Source organism: Herpailurus yagouaroundi, unplaced genomic scaffold, assembly GCF_014898765.1.
Source record: "Herpailurus yagouaroundi ecotype Mexico unplaced genomic scaffold, PumYag 162, whole genome shotgun sequence".
Lineage (NCBI taxonomy): Eukaryota > Metazoa > Chordata > Mammalia > Carnivora > Felidae > Herpailurus > Herpailurus yagouaroundi.
In genome coordinates this window covers 47,802,442-47,817,277 of record NW_024412403.1, presented here as the reverse complement: position 1 = coordinate 47,817,277, position 14,836 = coordinate 47,802,442, and the positions used below count along the sequence as shown (strand labels likewise).

General features: G+C 35.4%; 1 long non-coding RNA gene across 1 annotated transcript in view; it reads left to right on the top strand.

Annotated features, from left to right (window-relative positions):
• The window catches only part of LOC121036150 (uncharacterized), a 317,857-nt gene that overhangs the window by 212,513 nt on the left and 90,508 nt on the right, over window positions 1–14,836 (top strand). The window contains exon 3 of the long non-coding RNA XR_005793258.1: window positions 11,446–11,676. This is a non-coding gene — a long non-coding RNA (uncharacterized LOC121036150). The remainder of the gene's footprint in view (window positions 1–11,445; window positions 11,677–14,836) is intronic.

Here is a 14,836-nt window from a genome sequence, read left to right as displayed (position 1 = left end):
TAAAGGATGTATAATTTTTTAATCCTTATGAGATATGAAAATGAAGGATATCTTAGAGAAGGATAATAATCTTTATAACAGTACTTTTTTTCTCATTAATAACTCTATAGCTCTCCCTTTTTTATTTTCCATTGCTGTACAGAGGGAAGCTGATGCTAGATGGGTAACTTCCCCAAAGTGCATGATCCAGGAGAAAGTAAGATGGAAGCCACATTGTCCTTTATGACTTACATGAGGGATGAATACCAGGGGCAGGCTCTGTATGAACCAACTTGGAGGCTGGCTAGCACAGTAGTTTACCTTTTTCGTTTAATTGAGATTTTTACTGAGATAATTGTAGATTTAGATACAGTGACTATGCAGAAATATCAGTCCACATTTTGCCAAGTTTTCCCTAATGGTAACATTTTCAAAATGGTAGTATAATATTACAGCCAGGTTATTGACTTTAATAAAATACACCAGTTGTATTCAGCTTTCAGTTTTACTCCTATTAATGTGTGTGTGTTTATATATGTTTGTGTGTATTAAGTTCTGTACAAGTAAATCACAAGTGTTGATTCATATATCCAATACCTCATTCAAGATTATGAACAGTTCCAATACCACAAGAATCCTCCCATGGCTATTTTTTTTTTTTATAAACAATCCTCCTCCCTCTTGTACCAACCATATACCCTGGTAATTACTAATCTATCCTCATTTCTACAGGTAAGTGGTTAAATGGTAGTGTGTATATATATATATATATATATATATATATATATATATAACAAAATCAATATCAATAAATATCAATAATATCAATAAATCGATATCAATAACAATTGATATAAATAACAACTTGGATGACCCTTCAAGGAATTATGCTAATTGAAAAAAAGAAAAAACAAGGTTCCTTCAGCCATGTTCTCTCTTTCATTCTTCCTTCATTTCTTCCTTCCTTTCTCTTTGTTTTCTATTATTTTCTTTTCTTCCTCTTTCTTTCTCTTTCTTTCTTTCTTTCTTTCTTTCTTTCTTTCTTTTTTTCTTTCTTTCTTTCTTTCTCTCTTTCTGTCTGTCTGTCTGTCTGTCTGTCTCTTCTGTTTGAAGAACTTCCTTTAGCTAATCTGTAAGAATAGATTCCTTTAGAGGCACCTGGTGGCTCAGTCAGTTAAGTGTCTGACTTCAGCTCAGGTGATGATCTCATGGTTTGTGCGTTCAAGACCCACATTGGGCTTTCTGCCATCAGCACAGGGTCTGCTTTGGATCAGCTGTCCCCCCCTCTCTCTGTGCCTCCCCTGCTTGTGCTCTCTGTCTCTTTCAAAATAAATAAACTTAAAAAATTTTTTTACTTAAAAAAAGAACAGGTTTTCTAGTGACAAAATTTTTTAGTTATTTTTTTCACTTGAGAATGTTTTTTATTTCCCCTTAATTCCTGAACAATCATTTCTACAAATATAGAATGTACAATGTTTATTTTCTTTTAGCACTTGAAAAATATTGTGTCACATACTTATGACTTCCATGACTTTCAATGAAAAATTAGTTGTTATTTAAATTAAGATTCTACTATAGATAATGCATAGTTTCTGCCTTGTTGCTTCCAAGATATTTTTACCATTAATTTTCAAAAGTTTATGATATGTCTTAATTTAGATTCCATGGAGTTTATACTCTTTCAGGAGTTTGCTCAGCTTCTTGGATCTGTAGGACTATATCTTCCACCATATTTGGAAAATTTTCAGCCATGATTTCTTATTTTGAGAGAGAGAGAGAGATATGATTGGAGGAGTGGGGGATCTCACAAACCATGAGATCATGACCTGAGCTGAAATCAAGAGTTGGACACTCAACCTATTGAGCCACCCAGGCGCCTTCAGACAGGATTTCTTCAAATATTCTTTCAGTCACACTTTCTTTTCCTTCTTCTTTTGGATTACCAAATGATATGCATCTTGATTTTTGCTATGGTCCCCTAGATCTCTGAGACTCTGTTAATTTCTTTTGGGCTGTTTTCTTTTGCTATTCAGATTAGGTAAACAACCAATCTACTGTTTTGTCTTCAAATTCACTGACCCTATTCTGTGTCATCTCCACTCTACTGTTGAACAATTCAGTGAGTTTTTATTTTTATTATTGCATTTTCAGTTTTAGAATTTCATTTGATTTTTTAAATAATTTCTATTTCTTAGCTAATATTTTCTATTGTTTCATTTGTTTCAAAAGAATTTGTAATTAATTGTTGGAGCATTTTTATGAAATTTCTTTATAATCTTTGTCAGATAATTCCAACGTTGGATTCATCTTTGTTTTGGTGTCAGTTGATTGTCTTTTTTCATTCAAGTGATTTTCTTGGTTGTTCATGGGTGATTTTGTATTATATTCTTAACATTTATGTTAGGGGACACTGGATCTTATTTAAATCTTTTATTTTTCTAAGATTTACTTTCTGGGCTGTGGCTCCAGTGGTAGTTTTGTTTTTATAGATTTTGTGGTGTTAGTTTAGTTTATTTGGTTTACCTGGTGATGCTGGGGCACCTGTTGTTCCTACCAATGTTGCCTAGGGGTGGAGAAGGGGTGTCCTAAGGTGAGCTGCTGAGCATCTCTCAGTAAGGAAGGGCTGATAGCTCCTTGTTGTCCAGATATCTCTGGGCAGGGATAGGAGATTCTCAGGTATTTGGGACAATGAACTTTCTAGACTAGGCTCAATCTCTTTTACCAGTTTCACTGCATATCTACTATGGAAAGGCTCATTAAGGAAGGAGAATACTTCCTCAGGCCCCTTACTTTAGATTGGGCTCCTAATCCTTACTTAAGCAGTCTGGCTTACCTGATGTTGTCAGGGAGACTTCTACTCAATCCATGGAAGGGAAGAGCCTGCCTCAGTTGCCTTCTTTTGTTTGGTTGGGTATCTGGGAATTTGAGGTTGGGTAATCTTCCTCTGTTGGGTGGAGGTATGCAAGACTTCCTGGTATTGTGCAGTTCCACCAGTCCTGGGCCCCAGAACTAGCTCATAATCTCTCCATCTTTGAGAGTTCTCTTTTCTTTGTGCCTTATACCATTTCCAAGGTTTATAGTTGTCCTTGACAGAGAGATGCAGGGGAAAATGGCTTTACCTCATCTATAAATATAGCTTTAAAATCTTCAGTCTAGGTAAATTTTGTTCTAGTTATTTATTTCTTCATTTGTTCATTGAACACCTACTATGGGTTTGACACCATTAAAGATATTGGCAATGATAAAGAAGTGCAAGATTTCTGTCCCTATTGAGTTTACATGCTAATATTTCTTTTTTTCTTTTTGTATTTAAGAAAATGTTTATTATTTATTTTGAGAGAGAGCGAGTATGTGAGCAGGGGAGAGGCACAGAAAGAATCCCAAGCATGCTCTTCACTCAGTCTGGAGTCCAATGCAGGGCTCAATCTCACAACTGTGAGATCATGACCTGAACTGAAATCAAGAGTCAGGTCAAGGTGACTCAATTGGCTGAGCCACCCAAAGGCCCCTATATTCTAATATTTCTATAATTATCACTTTTACCACATCTATTTTGTTCTTCTTTATATATCTTATTTTTTCATACGTTATTTTACTTTCTTGATACTTTGTTATTTAAATCATAAAACCTAATTTTCAATGGCAGACCACTTATTTTCCATTTTTCTAATTTTTAAGTTTATTTTTTTTGTTCCCAAAACTCTTCACATGTATGTGCTATAATTTAGGTTTTATTTAAAAAAAAAATTAATGTTTACTTGTATTAGAGAGAGAGAGGGAGGGAGAGAGAATGAATCTGAAGCAGGTTCCAGGCTTTGAGCTGTCAGCACAGAGCCCATCACAGGGCTCAAACTCACAAACTGTGAGATCATGACCTGAGCCAAAGTCAGAAACTTAATTGATTGAGACACCCAGGAGCCCCTATAATTTATGTTCTTAATAAGATTAAGATTTTGGTTAGAGTTTTCTCCTTTTTCTTCCATTAGTGGTGCTTCCACTCTTTTCTACCATTTTCCCATAAGTAATTAGGTCCTCTTAAATAGCTCCATTATCTGCTCTTATCAATACATGGGTGGAATAAGGAGTTTTTCTCCAGGTAATTGGTGATGAAAATTACCAATTACCTGGAGAAAATTGAAACTTATCTGTTGGCAAATTGAAACTTATCTGTTAAGGAATTTCAGAAGAAGGCTTTTTCTATTTAAGTGAAAGTAGAAGAAATAACATGTAGTTTCTTTTGGGGGCAGTGACATTAAGAAAATGGTTTGCTTTTTCCAGAGCTGTATGTAGCAAGCAATATTTTTCCCCATTCCAATAGGCTTACTTTAATGGCTAGCCAGATACCCTATATGATTCCCACACCACAATACATAGAATAGATGGGTTTGTTTGTTTGTTTTTGAATTAAGCTCAGTGCCCAACGTGGGGCTTGGACTTAATGACCCTAGGTCAAGAGTTTCATGCTCTACTGACTGAGACAGCCAGGCGCCCCTTGGTGTTTTGTTTTTGCAGAGAAACAACACTTTTTCCAAGACACTGGGTTCTTAGTTACATCCCATACATTCACCTCATCCATGAGTATATAAGGTCTGAGATGTGTCTGCATTCTCCTCAGCCATGATCCTTTGGGTAGTTATGTCCTCCAACAGGGAATTTTGGGGAAGGGTTCCATTTAACTAATTGCCCTGCCAATTGGTGGAAAGAGAGAGGAAAGAACTAAAGCATCTGTAGATGATGTCTGGATTCATATTGGAGTGTACAAGGAGCTGCTAGCAGAAAAATAAAAGAATGTTAACAGTAAAGGTGAGGAACTACAGCATCTGTAGATGATGGCTAAATTCACATTGGAGTGTACAGGAAGTTACTAGCAGACAAAAATGAGTATTACAGTAAGGGTGAAGAAATAGAGTGTGAGTGTTTATATAGACAAAGCTTAGAGAATTTGTGTTTAGAGCATGAAAGGAAGAGACACTTGGAAAACAACTTACAAGCATAGGGATTACTGACATCAAAAGAAGTGGGAGGATGGGGTGCCTGATTGGCTCAGTCAGTTAAGCATCTGACTTCAGCTCAAGTCATAATCTCATAGTTTGTGAGTCTGAGCCCTGTATCGGGCTCTGTGCTGACAGCTCAGATCCTGGATCCTCCTTTGGATTCTGTGTCTCCCTCACTCTCTGCCCCTTTCCCACTCACACTCTGTGTCTAACTGTCTCAAAAAAATAAATAAACATTAAAAGAGGTGGAAAAAAGGATACCTTGAATTATGATTAGAAATTCCCCTCACTCTGGAATTTTCTTGAGAGACAGTAATATATATTTAATCTTTAAAAAATCATGTTTTTTAAAATATTTTTTTAATATTTTTTATTTTGGGGGAGAGTGCAAGTGGGTAAGGGGCAGCCAGAGGGAGACAGAGGATCTAAAGTGGGCTCTGTGCTGACAGGCTGACAGCAGTAAGCCCTATGTGGGGCTCAAACTCACTGAGGAGCCGGTCGGACACTCAATTGACTGAGCCACCCAGGCACCCCTAAAAAATCATGTTTAAATGTTGTATTAAAGTTTCTCTGAGTACAACACTTAGTCAAGATAAAACCACCCATGTATATTAGAAGAGAGGCCATAAATTAAAGAGCAAAACTCAGATTTTGGAGGTAGGCAGTGCTTGTTTAAAACCTGGCTTGACCAATTGTTTGCTGGATAAATAGGAACATATGTATCCTCTCTAGACCAATTTTTGTATCTGTGAAATGAGGATAATACTACTTATGTAAGGATAGGATAGGGTTTATCTTAGGATAAGTTCTGAAGTCCTAAATATATCTCACAAAGACTTTTATATTATGACCACTGCTTACAACCTCCTCTCATTGCACACACCAGGTCAGGGAAACCAGGACTCATTGTACTTCCTTGATTGAATACACTATAGTCTTTGTTTTGGTTTGTGTTATTCCCAAAGGCAGTTGCCATTGCTTATGCATTACTCACCTCATCTCTCTTTTCCTGCATAACTCCCTTCATCCTTCAGGTCTCAGCTTAAACATAATTTTCTCTGTCTTCATTTCCCTTAGCCTAGTTCTCTTTCTGTTCTCCCAGAGTGCCCTGTTTCTTATAACATTTAACACATTTTCTTATGATTATGTGCTTGGTTTTTGTTTGAGTTATGTCTTCTTCACTGGTTAAAAACTGAAGTCTTGACATTATAGCTTCAATATTTAGCAGAGTATCCATCACATAGTAAGTACTTAAAAAATATTTGTGAAATGTATAAATGAATGAGCAAATGAAATAAACTGTCCAATAAATAGTACTATTATAGGATCCTCTCAACTACACAATTTGCCTAACTCTATTAGTGTAAAGATGGATGAAAAAAAAAGAGAGTGCTAGAGTTCCTTTAATCTCAATGTATCCTTTGTTACAGACTTTCAATTCCACAAAGTAAAATAAAAAGCACTATTTTTTTTTTCATTTAACACAGATAAAAACTCACATATCATGTAGGAAGTGAGCAGCCTTTTTGCTAAAATTTATTCCATGTTTCATATCAACATTTAGTCACACACCAATATTTTCTAATAGACTTAAAAGAAAACCTAGCAGTTACTTCTAAACACCATGAAATTGATAATGTGGAGAGAAAAGCACTGCTTGTCATACTTGAAATCGCGGGAGTCAATCAGATTTGTTGTTACCATATAATTTTTCCTTTGCAATCCTTCCTGACTACAGAGCCCACACATATGAAAGAAAATAATTCCCTTTTGTAAGAGTGCACAAAATAACCATAGAAAATTCTGCTGTTTCCCACAAACCAGAACTAAGGTAGCTAAGACACATTTATCAGACTACTGGGTAAGTTGCCAGGAGTCAAAGTACTTTCCAACTACTTAGCTCAAAGGGCAAGTTCAAGAGCCCACCAGATCCTCTTGAGATGTAGGAAAAATAATAGATGAAGACAATTCCTGTCAAGGTTGCTTTTGTTCCAGCTCATCACTCTCACTGCCGAATTAGAAAAGAGATTGAACAGCTCCTTAGAAATCTAGTGTGAAGAACATTATTCTCTCAGGACCATTAATCTTTGAATAATGTTCTGGCCATGAAGATGGATCTGGACATGCCAGACAAATTAAAATTAAGAGAATGTTGCTTAAATAAAAAGAACAAGGGCCTGGATATATTGTGAATTAGAAAGTATGTTTTGCAAGCAAGGTACTTCATCTTTCTTGCAGACGGGGAATTGGGAAGCCTTCTAAACTGGGTGATAAGAACCCATGAGCTACAGATTCCATGTAACCAGGCTCTGACATCCAGATGATTCAAAGGCTCATTTCAGTAAGACTATTTCAATCTCAGACTCACAAGTATCTTTTGTAATTATTGTTTGCTTTCTGTATTTTCCACTGTCTTGTAAGTTCTATGAGGTCATGAACTGTCCATTTGCCACTGGAGCCTTGCAGCCTTTTCAGGCCCATATCTCATGTGAAATTCTAGTGTCCTCATTTTGTCTTTGGCAGGCCAACCAGCAGCCCAAGGCACTAGAACTCATCTCTCTCATTTAGAAATTATTTTGCAGTTCACAATGATTACAAAAGAAGCTTTAAGTTCCCATTAAATTAAATCACTGACTCTCCTTTCAAATACAGGGCATGCAGTGTTCTCTCCTCTACTGGAGACACAAACCATATCTCCATACTGTTTCCAATCTCTTATGATAAAGGGATAAAAATCAGGCTCTTTTAAAAACTGAATTGATTTATGAGATATCCTTCTTTGGACTCTCTTTAGATTTTAACGTCAATAGAGGTGAATGTAATTTTAAAATACATGTTCTTCAGACAATGCCAGGCGCTGGTGACAATATGGAAATAGAGTAGAAACCCTCCTATTCAAGTAGATTACATATAGATCATCTAGTGAGAAGAATTCAGTTAAAACAACTATAGGTTCATCACGTGGCCCAGAAATTTCACATCTGGATATATACCGCAGAAAACATCGCACATATGCTTACAGAAGAATGGTGTTGTTTGTGGCATTGAAGTATTGCGGCCAAACTTGGTGTCTGCCACTGGGGAGTGTGGTTTAGTGCACACCATGGAAGATATGCAATGAGAGAAGAAATCCTTGACGTATACAGAGAAACATGAACAGATCTTTTAAAATTAATATTGAGTGAAGAATGTTGAAAACATGGTATTTAAGATGCGCATTTGCGTGAGTACATACACACACATGGTAGCTATTCTAAGAATACAAGTGAATAGGAAATAAATCAAACACACATTAGATTGGAGGCCCATGGAAAGGCAATAAATGGGAGTTTAAAAAACTAAAGCGAGATATGAAATGGTTCTCGCATGAACCAATGGAGACAATATGCTATGAAAAAATAGAATGAACTCAACCTGAATTCCTCTCTTTACACGAAAAATACAGGCATGTGCGCACACACACACACACACACACACACACACACACACACATACACCCCACATAATCCATATGTGCAGTAATCCATATGTGCACATAATCCATATGTGCAAGACAGCCTCCTAAAGACAGACGTAAGACTCAGAAATCTTTGTGGAAACCATAGACATCTAATGGGGTTGGGTGAGGAAAGTAGCTCAGGAAAAGTTCACAAATAAAAGTTGCCTAAAATCTGTTTTCTAAATTGGCTTAGTCATTCCCTCTCAAAATCCTAGGTCTCTGTTTTCTCATCTACAAAAATGAGCATATTAATACTTATTGTATAGGTAGGTATTAATGAGATAATATATTTATAAAGACCTTAACATATGTTTGGCACATACTGTACATTCAAATAATATAATTTTTATTGCTTTTTTTCCATCCCTTCTGCTTCCTTTATTTTTTTTTATTTTCCTTTTTAAAATGAAAAGCTGACCTATGATTTATTCAAATTGGAATAATAATGATCAACTTTTGAACACTCCCATATGTTACTGTGTTTCATATCCAGTATTTTATAAATAAGATACAATATTCTGATAATTTTGCCATTGGATATTAATGTTGTCTTTTTCTAGTTGAGAAGATGGAAGCTCAGAAAGCCTAAGAAATTTAGCCAAAGTTTAAATGGATATCATCTAAAAGAATTTAACCATACTTCCTCCTCCTTACAGAGAAACCAAAGTGTTTGAGCACATAATTCTTTTTAGGTATAATCCTCAAACTTCAGCTACTCTGTGTATAGCCAAAAGAGTGTTATTAAATGGACACAGTGCAACATTGAATTTTTTCCTATTTTTGAGTGGGCCAAAAGTGGCCCTGAAAAAGGTATGGAATGAGAGATAAAGGGAAGATAACAATTCACCTTTGTGTAATTGTGTAAAATTTAGATTCAGTTGTGAGAAATTTATGAGGCAGTTTTGAATATATTTGTATTCTTTCATGGATTTAGACTATAAAATCCCTGAGAATAATTTATCCTTGTAAGACATCTCAATATCTACTCATTGGTCAATTAAAGGAGGAAGCAGATTGGTCTGAAACTCATCCTGGTGGACAAATCTCAAAGACAACTGGGCTGGAAGGGCCCCTGCTCTACACGAGCTGAGATGTGGGACCTCTTTAAGCAAATCTCTTTTCCTCCATTTCATTCTTTGGAAACTGGAATGTGACAGTCATTACTGTCTAGTGGAATATCTCAAATGATTGCTTTAGAGCTATAATTCTCAAACCTCACTATACATTGCAGTTACCAAGGAGCTTTAAAAAATCCTAATGTTTGTGTTCCACCATGCAGAGATTCTGATCCAGTGGTGATATCAGAATTTAGAAGCTCCTTGGATAATTCCTGCTCAATTTGAGGACCGTTGCCCTAAGCTTGTTGTGCCATACAGCCTTGTCTAATGGCACTGTGGAAAAAGAGAAAGGATAGGGTATTAATTGCATCTTGTTCAACCTGATTGTCTTCAGGTAAGAAGAAGCAATAGCCTTTCAAGTGGAGGGGGCCCAACAGATCTGGTTGGTAACCTGCACCGGGAAGAGGACAATCAGAGGTAGAAGCAATTTTGAGAAGCATAAAGACCGAAGAGCAATATTCAAATAGAGATAAGTCAGGAGCCACTTTCAAATAAGTGAAACTAAAATGTCTGTTTTTTTCAATGCATATAAATGGAAGCTGAGGTTATAGTAGCAAAATCAGAATTCATCTTAAAATCTGGACTCATTCCACTGTACCACAGTCTTTTTCCATGACTCATGTCCCAAATCTCAAATATATATGTCTCAAGCCCAGTGGTCAAGCAGTTACACTCATCTCCTTGTAGTCTCTGAGGTTTTTACTGCCTGTGCACTCATTTCACACTCTCTTATTTAATGCCTCCCACCGCCATTCAATTCATCAAGTTCTAGGTCAAGCCCAATCTCCCTCTGAGGTCTTCCCACCAAATACCCTAGTCTACATAGCTTCCTCTCATTTTAGAAATCATGTTACACTTCCAGTTGGTATCCCATAGACAATTATTACTTAATGTCTGCATTTATATAAATTCTATTTGTACAATTACAGTTTAAGTTTTATGTAAGTAGACACAATGTTTTACTTCTTTTGTGGCTCTTATATTCGTTGGCACACTGCCAGGCACATAATGCATACTCCTGAAATATATAATCAAGTGGTGTATTATAAATATTAATAATCCTCAATATTTTTAAGGAAAGAATATAAAAAGCAAGTGAGACAGATTCCAAGGAGGAAATGTGATAAATAATTATCATGTTAAACTTGATAAATGGATCTTTAATGGGAGTGTATCCTTTCAGTACACCTGTGTTCAAGAAATGTGTAATCAGACTAGAAGCACAAGACACCTGCCACCAATTTAACATTTAGACACGACATCATTCTTTCCTATGATTCAGATAAGTTATTTGACCATTCAACTATCTAAGACTGTTTATTCCAGAGGTTTTTTTTTCTTTGTCTAACCATCTCCTTGACCTTCCTTCTTGTTTGAAATCTGCAGCTTTGATACATTCTCTTCTTTACTGGAAATTCTAACTCTAAATATCCCAGTACAAATCTGGAGTTTAAAAAAGAACTTCTGGGGCATTGAGATAATTTTTCCCTCCTTTCCTAGAGCCAAGTTTCTTCCTCCATATTTTCCCAAATGCCACAGCCAATTATGACCTGAATACCTCAATGAATTCCAAGGAAAAATGCCACTTTGCTTGACTGACCTCATTGTTGGGACTGTCTTGCAAAAGGGATACTTGAACATTTGTTTTTCTCCTTTTGAGAAAATTCTACCATTAGACTATTTAAAATAATTTGTTTTTACTCCAAACCTTTTTTAACTACAATTTCAAAAAGTTTTTTTTTTTTAATTTGGTTTTGTGTGTGTGTGTGCGTGTGTGTGTGTGTGTGTGTGTGTGTGTGTGTGTGTGTGTAATATTACCTTCCTATGTTTCACCAGTCCCTTTCTTTTTATTTAGGAGAACTGGAAAGAGTGGCTTCATTGAGACAATGAAGGCATTATGGATTCAAGATTCATACCTATTCTATGAAGGATCAGTGAACCCCCAGTGGAAACTTGGGGTTTTGATTACAGAACATTGGTCATCAATTCTGGTGTGCATTCAAATGATCTATGGACCTCTTTCAAAAATCTCTGTATCTGGCCCATCCTCCTGAGATGAACTTAAGAAAACCCTGAACACCATCAGGTAATAATTTTGTCTTTTTAAGAAAACAGATGAGTTCAATAAACTGTGACCATTGTTTTTAACTCCCTTAGATCTCTGCCCCCCTTTTGTTGAAAATAAACTACATATTACAACAGGAGAACATGCAGTTCCATCTCTATTTAGAATTGAGTGCTCGTTGTTTTAGGTTTCTGTTAGATAATACAGGAAAACAAGGCCCTCAGAGCAAAGAATGAAGAAGATTATGGTATAATTTTTCATGAAACATCAAATTCTAATTATGCATACAAATATATAGACCCCTCCAACATAAAAACAATTTTTCAATTTCCCATTGTTCTTCCTCTACCAACAGAATTCGATTGTCACCTGTGAGCAGAATTTCCCTGGGTGTACTCTGTTGCATGGGAAGCTAGATCTGTTTATGGTCCAGAACTATAGTCATTCATGTCAGAAGGCTGGAAAGTTTTGAGTATCATTTGTTTAATTATTTAATACCTTGCTTAATAGGGGGAAAAAAGAGAGTAAAACCATTTGGTTTCTGTTCTTTGATGTCCTGAAACCTGTGTTTCACTAGGATTCAAAGATTCATAGTAAGACCTCACCCAAAGAGGGGCTACGACAGTCCCTTACAACAGGGGTCTTACAACAGCAACTGTATATGCCACAATATGGCCAAGGTGTCTGAATTTTGTTTATTGAAGAATAATTGGCATACAATATTGTATTTATTTTAGGTGTACATCATAGTGATCCAATATTTATATATATTATGAATTGGTCACCACAGTGAGTCTAGTTACCATCTGTCACCGTAAAAACTAATTACAGTGTTAATGACTATTTTCCCTATGCTGTACATTGTATCCTTGTATTTTACTTATTTTATAACTGGAGATTGTACCTCTTAATCACCTTCACGTATTTTGCCCATCCCCTCTGACAACCACTAGTTTGTTCTCTCTATCTATGAGTCTGTTTCTGTTTTGTTCTTCAGTTTTATTTTTTAGATTTCACGTACCAGTGAAATTATGCAGTTTTTGTCTTTCCCTATATGACTTGTTTCACTTGGCATGATACTAAGCCATTCATGTTGTTGCAAATGGCAAGATTCATTTTTTATGGCCGAGTAATATCTCATTACGATATTATCACCTCTTTATTCATTCATCCGTTGATGTGTATTTAGGGTGTTTCCATAACTTGGCTACTGCAAATAATGCTATATTCAACACAGGGGTATACATGTCTTTTGAATTAGTATTTTCATTTTCTTCAGATATACTTAGAAGTGGAATTGCTGGATTATATGGTTGTTCTAATTTTAATTTTTTGAAGAACCTCAATACTGTTTTCCGTAGTGGCTGTACCAATTTACATTCCACCAACATTGCATGAGGGTTCCCTTTTCTCCACGTCCTCGCTAACATTTATTATTTATTATTTCTTTTCTTTTTGATAACTGTCATTTTTCTTTTCTTTCTTTTCTTTTTGATAATTATAATTCTGACAGGTGTGACGTGATACTGGATTGTGGTTTTGATTTGCATTTCCCTGATGATTAGTGATGTTGAGCACTTGTGTGTTGGTCATCTGCATGCCTTCTTTGGAAAAATGTCTTTTCAGATCCACTGCCCATTTCTTAATCAGATCTTTTTTATGTTGAGTTTAATGAGCTCTTCGTATACTTCACATGTTAACCCTTTGTTACATATATCACTTGTGAGTATCTCCTCTCATTCAATAGGCTCTGTTCTCATTTTTTTGATGGTTTTCTTCACTGTGCAAAAGCTATATAGTTTGATGTAGTCCCATTTGTTTATTTTTAGTTTTGTTGTCCTTGCTTGAGAAGACAGATCAAAAAAAAAAAAAAAAAAGACAGATCACTAAGACTGATGTAAAAGAACTTACTGTCCATGTTTTCTTCTAAGGGTTTTATGCTTTCAGGTCTTACATGTAAGTCTTCAATCCATTTTAAGTTTACTTTTGTGTATGGTGTAAGAAAGTAATCCAGTGTCATTCTTTGGTATGTAGTTGTCCAGTCTCCCAACACCATTTATTAGACTATCTTTTCCCTATTATATATTTTTGCCTCCTTTATTGTAGATTAACTAATATGTAAGCATAGGTTTATTTATGAGCTCCCTATTCTGTTCTATTGATCTATGTGTCTGTTTCTGTGGCAGTACCATACTGTTTTGATTATTATAGCTTTGTAGTATAGTTTGAAATCTGGGAGTACAATACCTCCAGCTTTGTTCTTCTTTCTCAAGATTGCTTTGGCTAACCACCTTTTGTGGTTCCATACAAATTTTAGGATTATCTTCTCTAGGTCTGTGAAAAATGCCATTGGCATTTTGATAGTGACTGCATTTAATCTGTAGATTGGTTTGTATTATGGACATTTTTAACAATATTAATTCTTCTAATTCATGAGTACATCTTTCAGTTTATCTATGTCATCTTCAATTTCTTTCATCATTGCTTTAGAGTTTTCAGAGTATAGGCCTTTCACCTCCTTAGTTAAATTTACTCCTAGGTGTTTTGTTCTTTTTACTTCAGTTATAAATCGGATTGTTTTATTTTTCTCTTTCTTATAGTTTGTTGTTAGTGTATACAAATGTAACATATTTCTGTATTAATTTTGTATCTGCAACTTTACTGAAATCATTTATTTGTTATTTATAGTTTTTTGGGTAGAGGCTTTATGGTTTTCTACATATAGAATCATGTTATCTGTGAATAATGACAGCTTTACTTCTTCCTTTTCAATTTGGATGCACTTTTTTTCTCCTTTATGCCTAATTGTTCTGTCTGTGGCTTCCAATACTATGTTGAATAAATATGACAAGAATAGGCATCCTTGTATTGTTCCTGATTTTAGAGGAAAAACTTTCAACTTTTCACCTTTCAGTCTGATTTTGGCTGTGAGTTTGTCATATATGGCTTTTACTCTGTTGAGGCACTTTCCCTCTATATCCGCTATATTGAGAGTTTTTAATCATAAATAGATGCTGAATTTGTCAAATGCATTTTCTACATCTATTGATATGACTATATGATTTTTATTCTTCATTTTGTTACTGTAGTGTATCAACCACATTAATTATTTTGTGGATATTGAACTATCATTACATTCCTGGAAGAAATATCACTTGATCACAATATGATTCTTTTAATG